This window comes from Chrysemys picta, chromosome 1 (assembly GCF_011386835.1).
Source record: "Chrysemys picta bellii isolate R12L10 chromosome 1, ASM1138683v2, whole genome shotgun sequence".
NCBI classification, from domain to species: Eukaryota; Metazoa; Chordata; order Testudines; family Emydidae; genus Chrysemys; species Chrysemys picta.
This window is the reverse complement of record NC_088791.1, coordinates 171903936-171919798: the sequence shown is the minus strand read 5'-3', so window position 1 is coordinate 171919798 and position 15863 is coordinate 171903936. Positions and strand designations below refer to the sequence as shown.

The 15863-nt window shown below is 39.3% G+C and overlaps 1 protein-coding gene and 1 long non-coding RNA gene across 20 annotated transcripts in view; one reads left to right on the top strand and one right to left on the bottom strand.

Moving 5' to 3' along the window:
* The window catches only part of CADM2 (cell adhesion molecule 2), a 1056973-nt gene that overhangs the window by 1012887 nt on the left and 28223 nt on the right, over window positions 1–15863 (top strand). The window lies entirely within an intron of this gene.
* LOC122172689 (uncharacterized) overlaps window positions 7753–15863 on the bottom strand; it is a 59919-nt gene continuing 51808 nt past the window's right edge. Inside the window, exon 3 of the long non-coding RNA XR_010594311.1 lies at window positions 7753–10352. This is a non-coding gene — a long non-coding RNA (uncharacterized LOC122172689). The remainder of the gene's footprint in view (window positions 10353–15863) is intronic.

Genomic DNA, 15863 nt, shown 5'->3' with positions numbered 1-15863 from the left:
TTATTTGTAAGTAAGCCAAATAGTGGCCTAACAGCCATCAGAGGAAAAAGAAAGGGGCACTGGAGAGCAAGGGGTAGTTTCCTAATTGTTGTAAATAACAATGAAAGTGACAGATTCTAAGAAAATGAAATACAAAATTAGGCTAACTTTGCACTGCTAACTCCCAAAGTTTTAATAATTATAAAGAGATAAAAGGAAAGTTAGATTCTTGCTTCTCTCCAACCCCCTTTGTCAGTAGATACACAATATATTGGAGGTTCTCCAGTAAGATGTAAAATGAAAGAGGCACCCCACTTGCTATTTTACAGAAATTCATAAAAAGATACTGTACCACGCTAAATGACCACACTTTTGACCCTTGACAGTATAAAGGAAAATCTAGGCTTCTCTGTGGCCTTATACTGTTTAAGTTTAATGATGAAATTAGCACTGAAGTAATGCAAATGTATTGTGTATTATTTAAGGTTGCATCTTAATATATGACTGAGAGAGAATGTTAACTATTGGAAGTATGGTGTCGATGACACAAGATTACACTAGCAGCGATGACAGGTTATAATTTGACAGACAGTAATGAAAGCCTAAAGATCACATATTATAATGATAGTACAGTATTTACTGCATCTATGGTGATTTACATTTTCAAAGTGCAGTACAAACATTAACTGATTTATATGAACAGCAAGTGCCTTATGAATCTTAACTTTTAAAAAATATATATATTATTTTATTAAGGAAACTTATACAAAGGGAAAAGGCAATAATTAAATGATGCTTTTTTGGGAGGTGGACATAGTTATTGTTTATTCACTAGTCTTTTATCTTTGGAGAGCTGGGTAAAATTCAAGCTTTGATTTCAAGTTAAGGAACATCCCTAGGAAGATCATATAACAAAACGATTGTATCACACAGTTTCTATTCAATGAAAGACTCAGACAGCAGAGGTGATGCAGTTCAAACCTGAGGTGCATTGACAGAGCTTTGATATTTTGTCCTCACTGAAGAGTAAATACTGGAAATCAGCATACAGCTCAAGCAGCCAAGCTGTGCGCTGGGGTTCTCCTTCCTCCACAGGCCACAGAACAGCTAATGACTTGTGTTCTGGCCCCTCCTGCAGGCCATGAGGCGGCAGAAACTCCCAGTGTTCCTGAACCTGCTCTGCTAAAGCAGATCCACAGCATAGCACCTCACTCCTTCCCTGATGCAACACCAAAGAACCATTGTCCAGTAGCGCACAGGAAGCTCCCACAGCGCAAGGCTGTATGGCATGGAGGGGCGTTAGAATGCAAGGGTTATTTTCATTGTATAGCGTGAAGTTGATCGACTAGTATTCACTTATATCAGGTTTGAATTTGGCTGTGAGAATTTTGAGGTCTAGAGGGGGGTGTCAGTGAAAATAAATGTTGCCCCTCAAAATTCTGACTGCCAAATTCTGAAAAATAAATACAATATACTTCAATGTAATGTTTCGTTTCTTTACACACATGGTGCACCATTACATATATAGTGTGGGCATGAGTATAAATAGACAAAAAGTTACCTTGAAGTGTTAAGTTTTCTGTGATTTTTATATACAGTGTCTAAACAATGAGATTCTAGTTTTCAAAAAACAACAAAATTGTAACTGATTCCATGAATATACAGCAAGCAAATAATCTTAGATTTGTATAGCACCTTTATCCCCCAAAGTCCCAAACCATTCTACAAATTTAAAGTTCAGTTACATCAAGAAAAGTGAGCCTGTAAAAACGATAACAACTTGCTCAGTAGATCTGCCCATTCTCTCTGGGTATTCAGTCCTATCGTCTTGCTTCAGTGACAAAAATGAGTTCCTACAATTTTTCACTCCTCTTAGTCTCCAAGAACTAATTGCTTTGGGAAATTGAGCTGTATTCTGTTCTGGTTCACACAGATTTGTCACTTACTTTACCAGTGCATTATAACTGGTGATGATACATGAGCTAGAAAAAGAACCCAGTTTGACTTGCAGATTCCAAGTTTTTCACACCCATGGCAATGAGAAAAAACCTCTCTTTACCTGTAACATGGGCAAATTTGACGTAGAATAGACTATAAATATTACACTCCACTATGACACTTTCACAAAACCATTTTCAGAGTAAAATTGCACTTTAATAGTATATGGCTGAAATTCGGCTACCTCTAGGTAAAATACAGCTCACAGTAACATTATGCAATTAGAGATGGGCGGAGATGGCTTTGTTCAGAGCTATATAGCATTAGTTTCAGACACACATGTAAGTAGAGCTGGTTGGGAATTTTCTGACAAAATGTTTTTTCTCATAAGTGAAACTTTTCATGGGAACTTACCAGTTTCAGTGAAACTTTTGTCAGGAAAGCTTTCTCAGCTCCAGGACAGAATTGAGGGAGAAAGACCCTATCCCTGAATAGTCAAGGCACCCACCTGGGATGTGGAAGACCCAGGTTCATCTCCCTGGACTGAATCAAACACAGCTGGGAGTTGATTCAGCTTGATTCTGCCCAGGGAGTTCAACCTGGTCTCGTACATCCTAGATGAGAGCCCTAACCACAGGACTACAGGCTCTTTTTTTTAGGGGGGAGGGGAGGGTTGCTCCTCTCGATCACTGTGGTTTTTGAGGGGGGGGGGACTTTGAAAGGTCTCAGGTTTATCCTAATGCAGAAAGGGATAAAAATTGAAATCTCTAAAGTTTTCACAACATAGGAAAACCATTTCTCACCCATCTCTGTGTGTGAACCTGAATGATAGTTTGGATTTAATGCTGCCAAGATCTCTTGAGATGTGTTTGACCATTAAGATGGAAATCTCACGAGATCAGCTACTCATGTAGAATTTCTGCCTTCTTGAATGGCAAAAACTTGACTTTTACTGCTGAAATTGAAAACAGGTCCCTTTTAGTTATTTGTCCAACTCGGAGTAATGATTTTAGGAGTAGATTCATACCCAGGGATGCTAACTAACTTCCTTCCCCCAAAATTTAAAGGGAGTTGGATTGTTTGGCCCATGTCTACATTCAGCAGTTTACAACAGGGAGTGGAGAAGCATTTGAAACTGCACAGGGAATACAGTCAGGCGGAATTTAGTTACCCACTTCGGAATTTTAATTGGAATTCTTTGTTTTTGCATACTATTGGCCAGATCCTAAGTTAGTGTAAATCACTGAAGTCAATGGAATTATGCCAGTTTACACTAGCTGAGGATCTGTTCCTAGATACATAAAATAATGTCTCTGTGTTTAAAATATTGTATGTTTCATGGGGGGAAATTATTTATTTTGGCATCATCAAACCAACACCAGGTCCATCTATTAAAAATGACTTAACTATGTCCCTGTCTGTAGGATACATGATGCCTCCCCCTTCATATAATTCCATGCATGCAATAACATAAAAGATTCTGAAGTTCTAACTTGATCAAGGAATATGTAACACCTCTTCTTATAATATGATAAATCCAAGAGCATATGTGCCAACTCCCATTAGATAATGCAGGAGAGGATCTGCCCCTAATTGTATATTGAGCCAATTGGATTGTAGATATTGTCACAAGGCACATTTTTGTTTGCAATAGAGAGGTTAAACTTTCTGTCCTTTCAGCAACAGCTCCAGCCTGCTTTAGGCAGAAATTGGAATACTGGCTTGGTTCCAACAACTTAAAAGGGGCTGATGCCTATACAAATCTGCATAATGGTAGTCTTAATCATTAGCAGTTTTGATATTTTTCCATTTCTCATGTAATGATTTATAATGAGTTGAAATGAACTGGATGGTTCACTGGTAACTTGAATACTGATTAACCTAGAGACTTTTGCCAGTTTGTGACCACTTCGAATGCTTCTATGTTTCATTTGTTTGTGCTTTTGTTTAGCAGTGAGACATCATGTTTTATGAAATCACATAACATAACAGGAAATTTAATTCCTTTTCTCTTTTCTTTTTTGCACCAATGATTCAAGCATCCAAATATACAGTAGGCTCTCCCCCTCAGACATCAGCGCCACTCAACTATGCCAAGAGGGTTTTCATCTCCCTGAAGTAGGGATTCAGAATATTAAGCAGTTCAGAGTGGGATTTATAAGGATTTTACCTACCCACTTGCCCCATCATTTTCTCACTTCTTTTTCCTCAGTTTTGTTTCAGTGGATAGAAAACAAGCTGTTTTGCTTTAAGTAAAGCACATGTTGTTTAGGCTCTTCAGATTTTTGCTAGCTAATCTATGAATAACTTATTAAGAATTGGATATTATACCTTCCGGAGTTATAAATATAGCTGTGTCCCAGTGGCTAGGGCACTGGACTGGAATTCAGAAGACCTGATGTGAAATTCTGGCCCTACTGTTGTCAATTGCAGTTTTCCCATTGATTTGAATGGGGTCAGGAATTCATCACAGGATCTGTTCCTGGCTCTGTCATTGGCCTGACAGCTGAACTTGGGCAAGTAATTTCACCTCTTGGGACCTCCATTTCTCTTTCTATAAAATTGAGGGAATGCTTTGAAAAGTGAAAAGTGCTGTAGAAGAGCATGATGGAATTATTATTTTTATTTGTTACAGATGGACCGAAGATATAAAGTTGATATCAAAATTGGGGGTGTTCAGATCCTGCATTTTAGTTTGGATCTGTCTCTTGATACAACACACTGTAACATGGTATAAACCAAATAATTGTGATCTACCGTGAAAGAAATACTCTGAAAGGTAAATTGGAGTCCTGCTGTCACTTTCTATGGGACAGCCTGCCCCTGGCCTTTCTTTGGGTCTAGGGGAAGGAGCAAGTAGCTTCTATTGGCAAGGGTCAGGTACAAGAATGATGGCAGTCACTGCTCTTGTGCGAATTTGGAAGCTGTTGCCTTGGTGTGCCCCTTGAGGAGGGAACTTCTGGAGTTAGCTGGACCTAGAGAGGGGAGTGGGCTGCACCATCCTACAGAAATAGTGCAGCCTCTGTGTGCCTTATGCCCAACAGGGAAATGGGTTTTGCTTCCTAAGACACAGTATCTCCTAGGGTATGTCTACACTACAAAATTAGGTTGATTTAATATGTCGATTTTTTAGAAATCAATTTGATACAGTCATTGTGTGTGTCCCCACTTAAGACCATTAAGTCAGCGGAATGCATCCACAGTACCGAGGCTAGCATCGACTTTCGGAACGTTGCACTGTGGGTAGCTATCCCACAGTTCCCGCAGTCTCCGTCGCCCATTGGAATTCTGGGTTGAGCTCCCAATGCCTGATGGGGCAAAAACATTGTCGCAGGTGGTTCTGGGTACGTCGTCAGCCCGCCCCCCCCCCCGTCCCTCCATAAAAGCAATGGCAAAAAATTGTTTCTCTCCTTTTTTCCTGGGTTACCCGTGCAAATAACATACCCCGGCAAGCATGGAGCCCGCTCAGCTCACTGTCACCATATGTCTCCTGGGTGCTGCTGGCAGACGCGGTACTGCAGTGCTACATAGCAGCAGCTCCTTGCCTTTGCAAGTTAGCAAAGATGGTTAGCAGCCGTATTGTACCATCTGCTGCTGTCTCCTGGTTCCTCCTGGCCGGCCTCGGTGAGGTCGGTCGTGGGCTTCTGGGCAGACATGGGTGCTCCTGGCCGGCCTTGGTGAGATCGGTCAGGGGCGCCTGGACATAAAAGGGAGTGACTCCAGGTCATTCCCTTCTTTAAATTTCGTCTAATGGAGATTCAGTCCTGCCTGGAATATCAGGTAAGCCTACCAAAGAACCAGAGAGGCAAACGGTCACTCCGGGTCAGAGCCCCAGACATCTTGTTTCTATGATGAGCTGCATGCTATTCTAGGGGATGCCCCTACAACTACCCCACCCCTGTGCTTCCCTCCTCCCCCACCCCTTCTGGGCTACCTTGGCAGTTATCCCCCCATTTGTGTGACGAATTAATAAAGAATGAAACAACAATGACTTTATTGCCTCTGCAAGCAGAGATCAAAATGGGGAGGGGAGGGTGGTTGGCTTACAGGGAAGTAGAGTGAACCAAGGGGGTGGGTTTTCATCAAGGAGAAACAAACAGAACTTTCACACCGTAGCCTGGCCAGTCATGAAACTAGTTTTCAAAGCTTCTCTGATGCGCAGCGCGCCCTGCTGCGCTCTTCTAACTGCCCTGGTGTCTGGCTGCGCTTAATCATTTAGTCTTTTAGAACAGAGTTCTGATGGCACGGATTCATCTCCCCATACAGCGATCAGATCCAGTACTTCCCATTCGATCCATGCTGGAGCTCTTTTGCGATTCTGGGACTCCATGGTCACCTGTGCTGATGAGCTCTGCATGGTCACCTGTGCTGATCAGCTCACCATGGGGGCCAAACAGGAAATGAAATTCAAAAGTTTGCGGGGCTTTTCCTGTCTACCTGGCCAGTGCATCTGAGTTGAGAGTGCTGTCCAGAGCGGTCACAATGGAGCACTCTGGGATAGCTCCCGGAGGCCAATATTGTCGAATTGCATCCACATTACCCCAAATTCGACCCAGCAGGGTAGATTTCAGCGCTAATCCCCTCATTGAGAAGGAGTACAGAAATTGATTTTAAGAGCCCTTTAAGTCGACAATGGCTTCGTCGTGTGGATGGGTGCAGGGTTAAATCGATCTAACGCTACTAAATTAGACCTAAACTCGTAGTGTAGACCAGGGCCTAGAGTTCTCACTAGGATAATGTAAAAAGAAGAACAGGAGGACTTGTGGCACCTTAGAGACTAACAAATTTATTAGAGCATAAGCTTTCGTGGACTACAGCCCACTTCCGAAGAAGTGGGCTGTAGTCCACGAAAGCTTATGCTCTAATAAATTTGTTAGTCTCTAAGGTGCCACAAGTCCTCCTGTTCTTCTTTTTGCGGATACAGACTAACACGGCTGCTACTCTGAAACCTAGGATAATGTAGCTCCTCATCACCCCAAAAGCAAGTATAAACCTTAAAGACACCGTCCAACTGACAGCAAGCATCCAATCTGAAAATGAGCATGAAGTGGAGCAAACCAGTGTTTCCAATGAAAGCAGAAGGAATTATAGTGATCGTGCTCACACTTCCCAAAAGATTTTGAAAGCAGCACAAAAGAGCATGTCACAAATTCCTTTGTGTGGAGGCTTATGAGGTAATATTCCTCCAAATTACTTTGTTGCTCTTTAAAGGGAAGCTGTCAGGCATAATACAAGCAGGGATTTTAACTTGAAATTCTTATAAAATATTTCTGAATAAGTTTGAGCAAGGACTGTCCTTGGTCCGGTCTTGTATCCAGACATTGTATCCAGGGCTTGGTGAGAACAAGAAGGTTCTAGAAATTGGAGGACAGGTCAGCTTCTAATGTGGTTTTTGATGCGAGACTGGGTGAGTTTTATCTACCAGGAGTTATACTGGAAGCTGTTATATGGGTGGCGTGGTCAAGGCTTGTAGTCAAAAGAATGCATGTCTTGAGTATCAGGATCATGAGGGTTATTGTACCTGGAAATTAGGTTGGGAGTTGTGGGAGTTCAGGGGGGATACACAGGTAGGTGGAGAATCCTCGGGGAGAATGTGAGGATTCCAGCAAGAACAAGGGACTGGTAATTGTCCTAAACAGGAATAATTGGGAGCGTTTGGGCCATCAGTTGGCAAAACCCATATAATGTGGAACCTTACTATGCCTAACATTTGGGTTCTGAAACAGAATTCTGAGTATCACAATATGCAGGGTATGCACTGGTGGGGAATTTTAGCTCTGGCACCTTCATCCTTCCTCCACATTTCAGGAAAGATGTGGACAAATTGGAGAAAGTCCAGAGAAGAGCAACAAAAATTATTAAAGGTCTAGAAAACATGATCTATGAGGGAAGATTGAAAAAATTGTGTTAGTTTAGTGACTGTTCTCCTTAACATCTGAGGATAGGACAAGAAGCAATGGGATTAAACTGCACCAAGGGCAGTTTAAGTTGGACATTAGGAAAAACTTTCTAACTGTCAGGGTGGTTAAGCACTAGAATAAATTGCCAAGGAGGTTGTGGAATCTCCATCATTGGAGATTTTTAAACATAGGTTAAACGAATACCTGTCAGGGATAGTCTAGATAATACTTAGTCCTGCCATAAGTGCCGGAGACTGGACTAGATGACTCTCAAGGTCCCTTAGAGGCCTATATTTCTATGCTTCTATGATCCTGCTGAAAGCATCTCTGATAGCTTCTTTTTAACCGCCTGTTAGGGGAAAGCAGCAGCATTCGGGGGGAAAATAAGTCCCCAATCAGATTAAAACTCAAACATGCATTCTCACTGATTTACCCGAAGATGGGAAAAAATACAAACTTTCCTAATAAAAATAAGCATCATTCATTTTAATTGATTAGTTATTTAAGAAACATCTGCAAATGTTCTTCTCTTCTCCTCATCTTTACATAGAAAGAATAAACATACGCAGCGCGTTTTCTCGATTTAGTTGGTTTGTTCCACAGACATCTATGCACAATGAATCTCTCTGCTGCATTTAGAGGGTTCTCTCATGCAGTGAATGCCATAAATCAGAGAGCATGGAAGTGATTCCATGGTTTAATGTTTATGCACAAAAATGCAGGAAAAGAAAAATGGAAAGAATGAGGCTTGCTTTTATTGCTTTTTCCCCTCTTTCCTCTCTCTCTAATCTGTGCAATTCTTTCAAAATGTTTTAGATAATTTTATTTATATTATTTTTGTATCAAAGTTGTTAATGAGATGAGGATGCTATAATGGGGAATATGGCTTTGCTTTTACTAGTACTTCCACAACCAGCACATCTATTTCATTATAATTGATTTTCAAGTTTATTTAAAATGTTTCACGAGGCGTAACCTATTGGAATGAGTCATCTTGTTTTCAGGAGTGTCCTGGGGATAACCGGTCCCTGTACAATTTAGGTATAAAAACTGCTATTAAAATATTAGCACTAAAATAACTATCCCTAAACATGTTGAAAATGAAGTTTGATTTTTTGATTTAAAAGAACAGTTCTACTGATCATCAAATTCACTCAGAGCTCAGTATATTAGCGCTGCAGTAATTATCAGCCCTTTTATGTCTTAGGTCTTTCTTGAAGCTCTTTGGAAGGATATTTTGTTTTTGAAGCACAGCTGCTTATTTCACGCTGATGCTGCTCCTGTAACTCGTAAAGGAATTTGTGATTTCAGTGTTGTTGTTGGCTATGAAAAGAAACTACCGCCGCCATTTTTTATATTTTCACAAAGCCTTTAGAAAGAGCATGCTAGACATCTCAAATGATTTTACAGAAGTGCTTCACAACGCTGTGCATAATATGCATTTAAATATTTCTTCTTTAAGCAGCACTAAGAAAAATGACTCTCTGTATATGCCACGGCTCCTTTGTATGTTGCTGAAACTTTAAAGGGAGTTCGATTCTGATATCCTTACTCACACTGAGTAGTAACTTACTCCTCAAATAATCCCATTGAACTATTTGAGGAGTATGGTATTACTCTGTGTGGATAAGGATGTTAGATTGTGGCCCAAAAGATTGCTAAGAATATATGTCAAAAAGGAAGGGGTGGGTGGGTGAATGTAGAATAGAGTTTGTTTCTTCATGTTTTGTTTTTACCTATTTTATCCGCAGGCAGTTTAAACGGGGACTTTAATAACAGCTCATTATAAAACTTGTCTGATCGCTAAAGGGTCATTAGTCCATTAAAATTCATTATGTAAAATAAGTTATAAATGGAAATGATTCTACCTAAGGATTCCTATACTTGGGCATTGCAGTTCCATAGGTGTTAGGAATGAAGGTTGATCTTCATGGCTGGGCTAGAGAACACTGCCTCTAGCATTCAGCTCTACACTGCGCTAGCATGGATGAGTTCCATTAAAGGTTTATGACCTTGATTCAGGAAAGCCTCCTTAGTATGTACATTCTAACTTTAAGCACACTAAAATTAGGAAGGAACATATATATTTCGTTAAAGTTAAGCACTCTCTTAAGTGCTTCCAAACTGGGCCTATATATGGAAGAGCTGCATGCATCTTCAGTCATGTTAGGTGGACTCCACTTACTAAGTGAAAGGTCTCAGATGGTAAAATGGGGAAAGAATATCTTCCCAAAATACAGAGACTCTTAATAGTATCTTTTTTTTGAAATAGGCACATGTCAGAGGGAGAAGAGGAGCACAGCCCCACATATTGAAACGTAACAAACCCGCACACATTTTGAATAGTTCTCCCAGATGGGGTCAAACATGTAATTAATAATTCACATACTCAAGAGAACAGTTCATCCTGGTCTTGACTGATGCGGCTCTTCATGGACATAATGGAGCTGGCCAAAATGTTTCTGTTGCTTGGTTGAGTTTTCTGCGGCATAGTTCCAAATGGGTGTGGGCAGATTAGCCATTTTTTCTCTGTTTCTGCAACATGAAAGGACAAGACCTTTTCTGCTGAATAAGGCTTACAGTATTTATCTAACTATTACCAGGCAGGTAAATAAGGTTTGAAAAGCACATGTTGTTTCAGAGGACATCTGTATTATGGCTGGGACAGACTTTAAACATCTAGTAGGCAATGTAATATATGTTTAAACTGTGCTTTGAATTGGCCCTCCATACGCAAAATACCTTGCAAAAACTAATTAAAACCATAATTAAAACCAAAAATCAACTAGCATAAAATGCAGTGTGCTCCCAGCTCCAACAATATTTAACCCAACAAGTCCAAAGCATCCAAAAAAATATGCTCCATAAAGCCTAGCCTAAAAAAATCCATTCCCACTCAAAAGTTCCCCAAAAGCAATTATTAGATTATTATTAGATGAGGGTTTCCCTGCAGTATCTCCTCCCTATCAGAATCTCTGCAATGTTTGGAACCTGCATTATACTTTCAAAGTTTCATGTTCAGCTGTTATTACATGGAGATAAACGACAGTCTTTTTTTTATCTATGCAATGTTTTGTGGATTGACTACCAAGTATGACAAGCAGAAAAGCAATTTCTGTGGTTAGTGATTCTTACCCCTTGGCACTGCATAGAAATAGCTCTGGTCAGAAATTTTACCTGTATACAATTTTCTCTAATGAGTACAGAAACTGATTTGAAATTAGTTGACCTACGCTTTGGGGTAAACTCAGCTACATTTGAGGAAATAGGAATTTTCCAGATTGGCCAAGCCAGCTATCAAACTGAAATCTTAAAAGATGAACATACTGTACATGCCACAAAATGCTACCAAGGTACAATCATTGCCTGCAATATCATTTCTAGTGCTTTCAGATGAGTCCCTCTTAGGCTAATGTTTGGTATTAATTCAAGTTGGAGAATAACTGAGGATTGTTGTATACTTGGCAGCCTGAACCCTACAGTAATGATACGATTGTAAGAAAACAGACAATACAGGGCACTTTGAATAACATCAAGTATCAGGGAGTAGCCGTGTTAGTCTGTATCCACAAATAACAAGGAGTCCAGTAGCACCTTAAAAACTAACAGATTTATTTGGACAGAAGCTTTCGTGGGTAAAAACCCTCACTTCTTCAGATGCATCATTTGAATAACAACAGAGAGTCCTGCGGCACCTTTAAGACTAACAGATGTATTAGAGCATAAGTTTTCGTGGGTGAATACCCACTTCATCAGACGCACGTCTGACGTCACATGCGTCTGACGAAGTGGGTATTCACCCACGAAAGCTTATGCTCCAATACATCTGTTAGTCTTAAAGGTGCCGCAGGACTCTCTGTTTCTTTTTATAGCTCCAGACTAACACGGCTACCCCTCTGACATTTGAATAACGTGTGCTTAAATCCATTTCAGGGGCCTCAGACACTGGTGTACATTGGTCCCTCCTTTCTCTGCCTATAGCACACAATAGTTTAGTCTCCTGCTTACTGTAATAATGGTGATTGTTGGGCTTGGCTAAGGTGTGGATGGGTGATGTTTAGTGGCCTGTGACATACAGGAAGTAACGTAGATTATCTGGTGATCTTTTCTCAATTAAATGCTAAGTCTTGTTCCAGACATGAGACAGGCAGTTGATTTAATATCAACCCAGCTTTGAGCTGTGAAGATCTTGAAACCCCACCGCAATCATATTTTCAACACACAAATCCACCTGGGCAGGGGAGGGATAATCAGATGGTTTCCACCATCCTACTTATTCACAGAAATCCATAAACAAGGGAGAAAGCCTACCCACAGCTTTCTCACACAGCAGAATGTAGCCCTTAGTCCTGGATGATTCATACATTTGCATCTCAGTTTAGTTACCACTTGGGTTATATAGGCAAATAAACTTTCAAATACTAAATTCAAAAGACCAAATACCACATATTCAGGAATTTGTGTTGAAAATATTAACCCCATCAGTGATTTTTCATTTTGTTTATTCGATAAAACTCAGCAACGTGTGTGGCACAATAATAAAGATCTGGAGTATGTGCAATGAGATTGACTGATTATTTATTGAGAGGGGAAACAGAAGTACCAAAAACTGGAGTTTTATTTCTGAGTCCCACTAAAAATAAGACCAGGTATACAAGCCCTGAAATAGTGTCTCCAGGTAACAGGAGTGAATGGACTAAATTCAGCCCAGATCTTAACTCAGTTCTTCTCAACTATGTCTCATTTTTGAGGCATATCACTTGTTTTACACCCCAAATTAACTAAGTTCCATGCTTTATATTTTGAAAAGTGTTGATATTAGAAATAAAAAAATCCCAAACTGAGGCTGCAGAAACAGTGATTTACACTAAAAGAATTAATCTCACAGCATGCTAGCTTCCCTGCAAGAATAATTTTTTTAGTTGCCTCATTTTTGGTCTTTCTTACACATTGTGTCCCACATTTGAGACTTTATCAGGACGTCTGGTCACCCAAGCGCCATCAGACTAATTACAATCAATCAGGCAAAGAAGTGTATCAAGAGAAAATTAACCTGGGATTATTGTGATGATTACTGAGAGACATTTGAGTTTTTATATCTATACTGCCCTCATTTGTTCCAGCCAGAAGCGGTACAGATTTCTGACATGAAAGTTGACTGACTTATTAGGTATGTGGAAGATGCCAACTGAAGATGTATCTAGCAGCATCTACCAACAGTCCTTGCAAGACGATAGCTAGTTTGTATGGTTGTAAGGCATCAGAATGGGTGAGAACTTATCTCCCAATCCAAATGTTCATGATTCTGGATGAAAGAGCGCCAAATTCATCTCCAGTGTAACTCCACTGAAGTTACCAGGGTTGAATTTGGTGCTCTTTTATTTTTCATGTGGATTTTGTTTTACATAAGTTAATTATATTACACACTGTGGTCCATATTTTCAGAGTTATGGTTCAGATTTTTGGTTGGTGTAAATTGGTGACTTCATTGGTAATATACAAATTTATGCCAGTTGAAAATTTACACCATGTGTGAAACCGCAGTATTGCAGATGCAAATGACCCTTTAGATGTCTAACAGGCTGTTTGCATACACAATTACTGAAATTTGCATACAAAATTACCACAACTGCCTAGGTAATTATGTACATGGGCAATTTTGAAAATGTGGCCCTTTGTGGTTTGTTTATATTAGTTGTGACTATTTTTCCTGCTAGATTGTGTGGAATATAAAAATGGAATTGGCTTGTAGGATTATTCATTGAATCCTCTGCAACTGGATTCTGGATTACCTGGTCTATTGAATTTTACATTTCTAAGTTGTATTGCTGCTTTTCATTAATTTAGTGGTTAAAGAAGGAATCATTTAAATGCTCCTGTGAGATTTTAGGAAATTGGTGTAACTAAATTTCAAGAAGTCTTAATTACCATTTTATGTTTTAACTGTAAAACATAAATCATTAGCTCTGTACAATTGAGAAAGAAGGCTATTTTTGGAATAAGGGGAGAAAAAACTGAAGCAAGCACAATATACTGGATCATTCTTTAAAAGATTAATCCCCTCCTTGTATTGATTTACCGATCGCATCTTATCAGCAGTTCTAGTAACAAAATAAACCTACTTTTCAACTTTTTTCCAATTAAATACAGCAGTTGTTACTTATTTATTTTTATTGAACCTCAGACTCGTGTAAAATAAATATCTGCTTGTTAAACATTTAAGTTCTTTAAATAGTTTGTCTCTGAAATATAGTGACTTTTCCTGTGATCAATCTATCTAGACATCTTAGGTACTTGTATAACCGCCCTACCATAGTTCTGACAATTTTTAATAAATTTATACTGATATCCCCATTTTACAGATGGGGGCACTGAGACACAGAAAGACTGAGTATGTCTGCTCTGGAACTGGAAGGTGTAAAATCTAGGTGAAATTCTGATAGAGCTAGCATACTGAAAATAGAAGTGTAGCCATGGTGGTGTGAGCAGCCAGAGAGATTAACTGTCTGAATGCATACCTAGGATCTTGGACAGGATTGTGCCAGGACCATCTAGCCTGTTGTGCCGCTGTGGTGTCCCTTCTACTTTTAGCACACAAGCTCTATCAAGAGCTAGTGTGGGTATGTCTGCTCAAACTGGAAATTAGACAAACCCTAGTGACTTGATCAAGCTCATGCAAGAAGTTTGTGGCAGAGAAGGGAGTTGAACCTTGGTCTTCCAGGGCCTAGACTAGTACCCTAAACTCTGGATCATACTTCTTCTCTTTGATATGATCATCCAATCACAGTGACACCATTTTTATTGGAGCATTGGATTGAAAATTGCACAGGTTCAAGGCCTAGGTCTTGATGTAAACAAACAAAAGGAATGATAGACAAACAAACCTTGGCAATATGAGTGTGACATTTCATGTCCTGCTTATACTATAAACAAATGCTGGGAAAAACAGGGTTCCCACCTTTTAAATGTATATGTAATGTTTATAATATATTCAAAATATCTTGTGTCATTCTGATTACTAGCTTATTTTTCCACCATTTCAACTCCAACATAGATTTTGGCAACTAGTATCTTGAAAACAGCTGAAACTAGAATCCCACACTATGGCTCTGATTCAACAAAAACACGTGTTTAAGTTGCTTAAACTATTTGCTTAAGTGTTTTGCTGAATTGGGGGCTATATTATTTGCAAACTTGAAATATCCGCTTTTTAGTTTTAAATAGCATAAACCTTTAAACATTAACCTCTAACTGAGGTTATACAAATTGTTGATTAGAGTGTCATAGATATTTTTGTGAGATGTCTGTAGCCAAAATTTTATTGACACTGAAATGTCACAAATCAAACATAATGTCATGTAAAACAATCTGGTTTTCCACAGCTAGTATCTTTTTTTTTTAATTACACTGGTTTACAATTTTTGAGAAGTCGTCTGCTTCAGAGATAAAATGTGCTATTTATTATGTATTTTGATGTGCTGAATTCAAATATGACAATTAAAACCACTGATTGACTACTGTTTCTAAGATATTTACGTTTTTACATTTTATGTCTATGTATATTGTGTAGATCAGAGGTTCCCAAACTTATTTTGCCTACCACCCCCTTTTCAGAAAAAAAAATTACTCAGCGCCCCCCTGGAAATCTACCTTTTTTAAGCGAACAAACAGAAAGATGCAGTGACAAATTTGCGTTCTTTTATGTATCTATATTTCTACCTATGTCCTACAATATAATAAAGAAAGATGTATTATTAGAATATCGCCCACGACATCAGGTATACAGTGGTTTTTGTGTAAGATGGCAAAAGACAACCAAACTAAAATACTAATGAAACTAATAAACTGGGTTTTGTTCTTTGCTCAGCATTAAGGCCCGGCTTGACAAAGCCCTGGCTGGGATGATTTAGTTGGGAATTGGTCCTGCTTTGAGCAGGGGGTTGGACTAGATGACCTCTTGAGGTCCCTTCCAACTCTGATATTCTATGATTCTATGATTAGATATATGTATTTGATATTAAATTGTCAAATATCATACTAAATTTA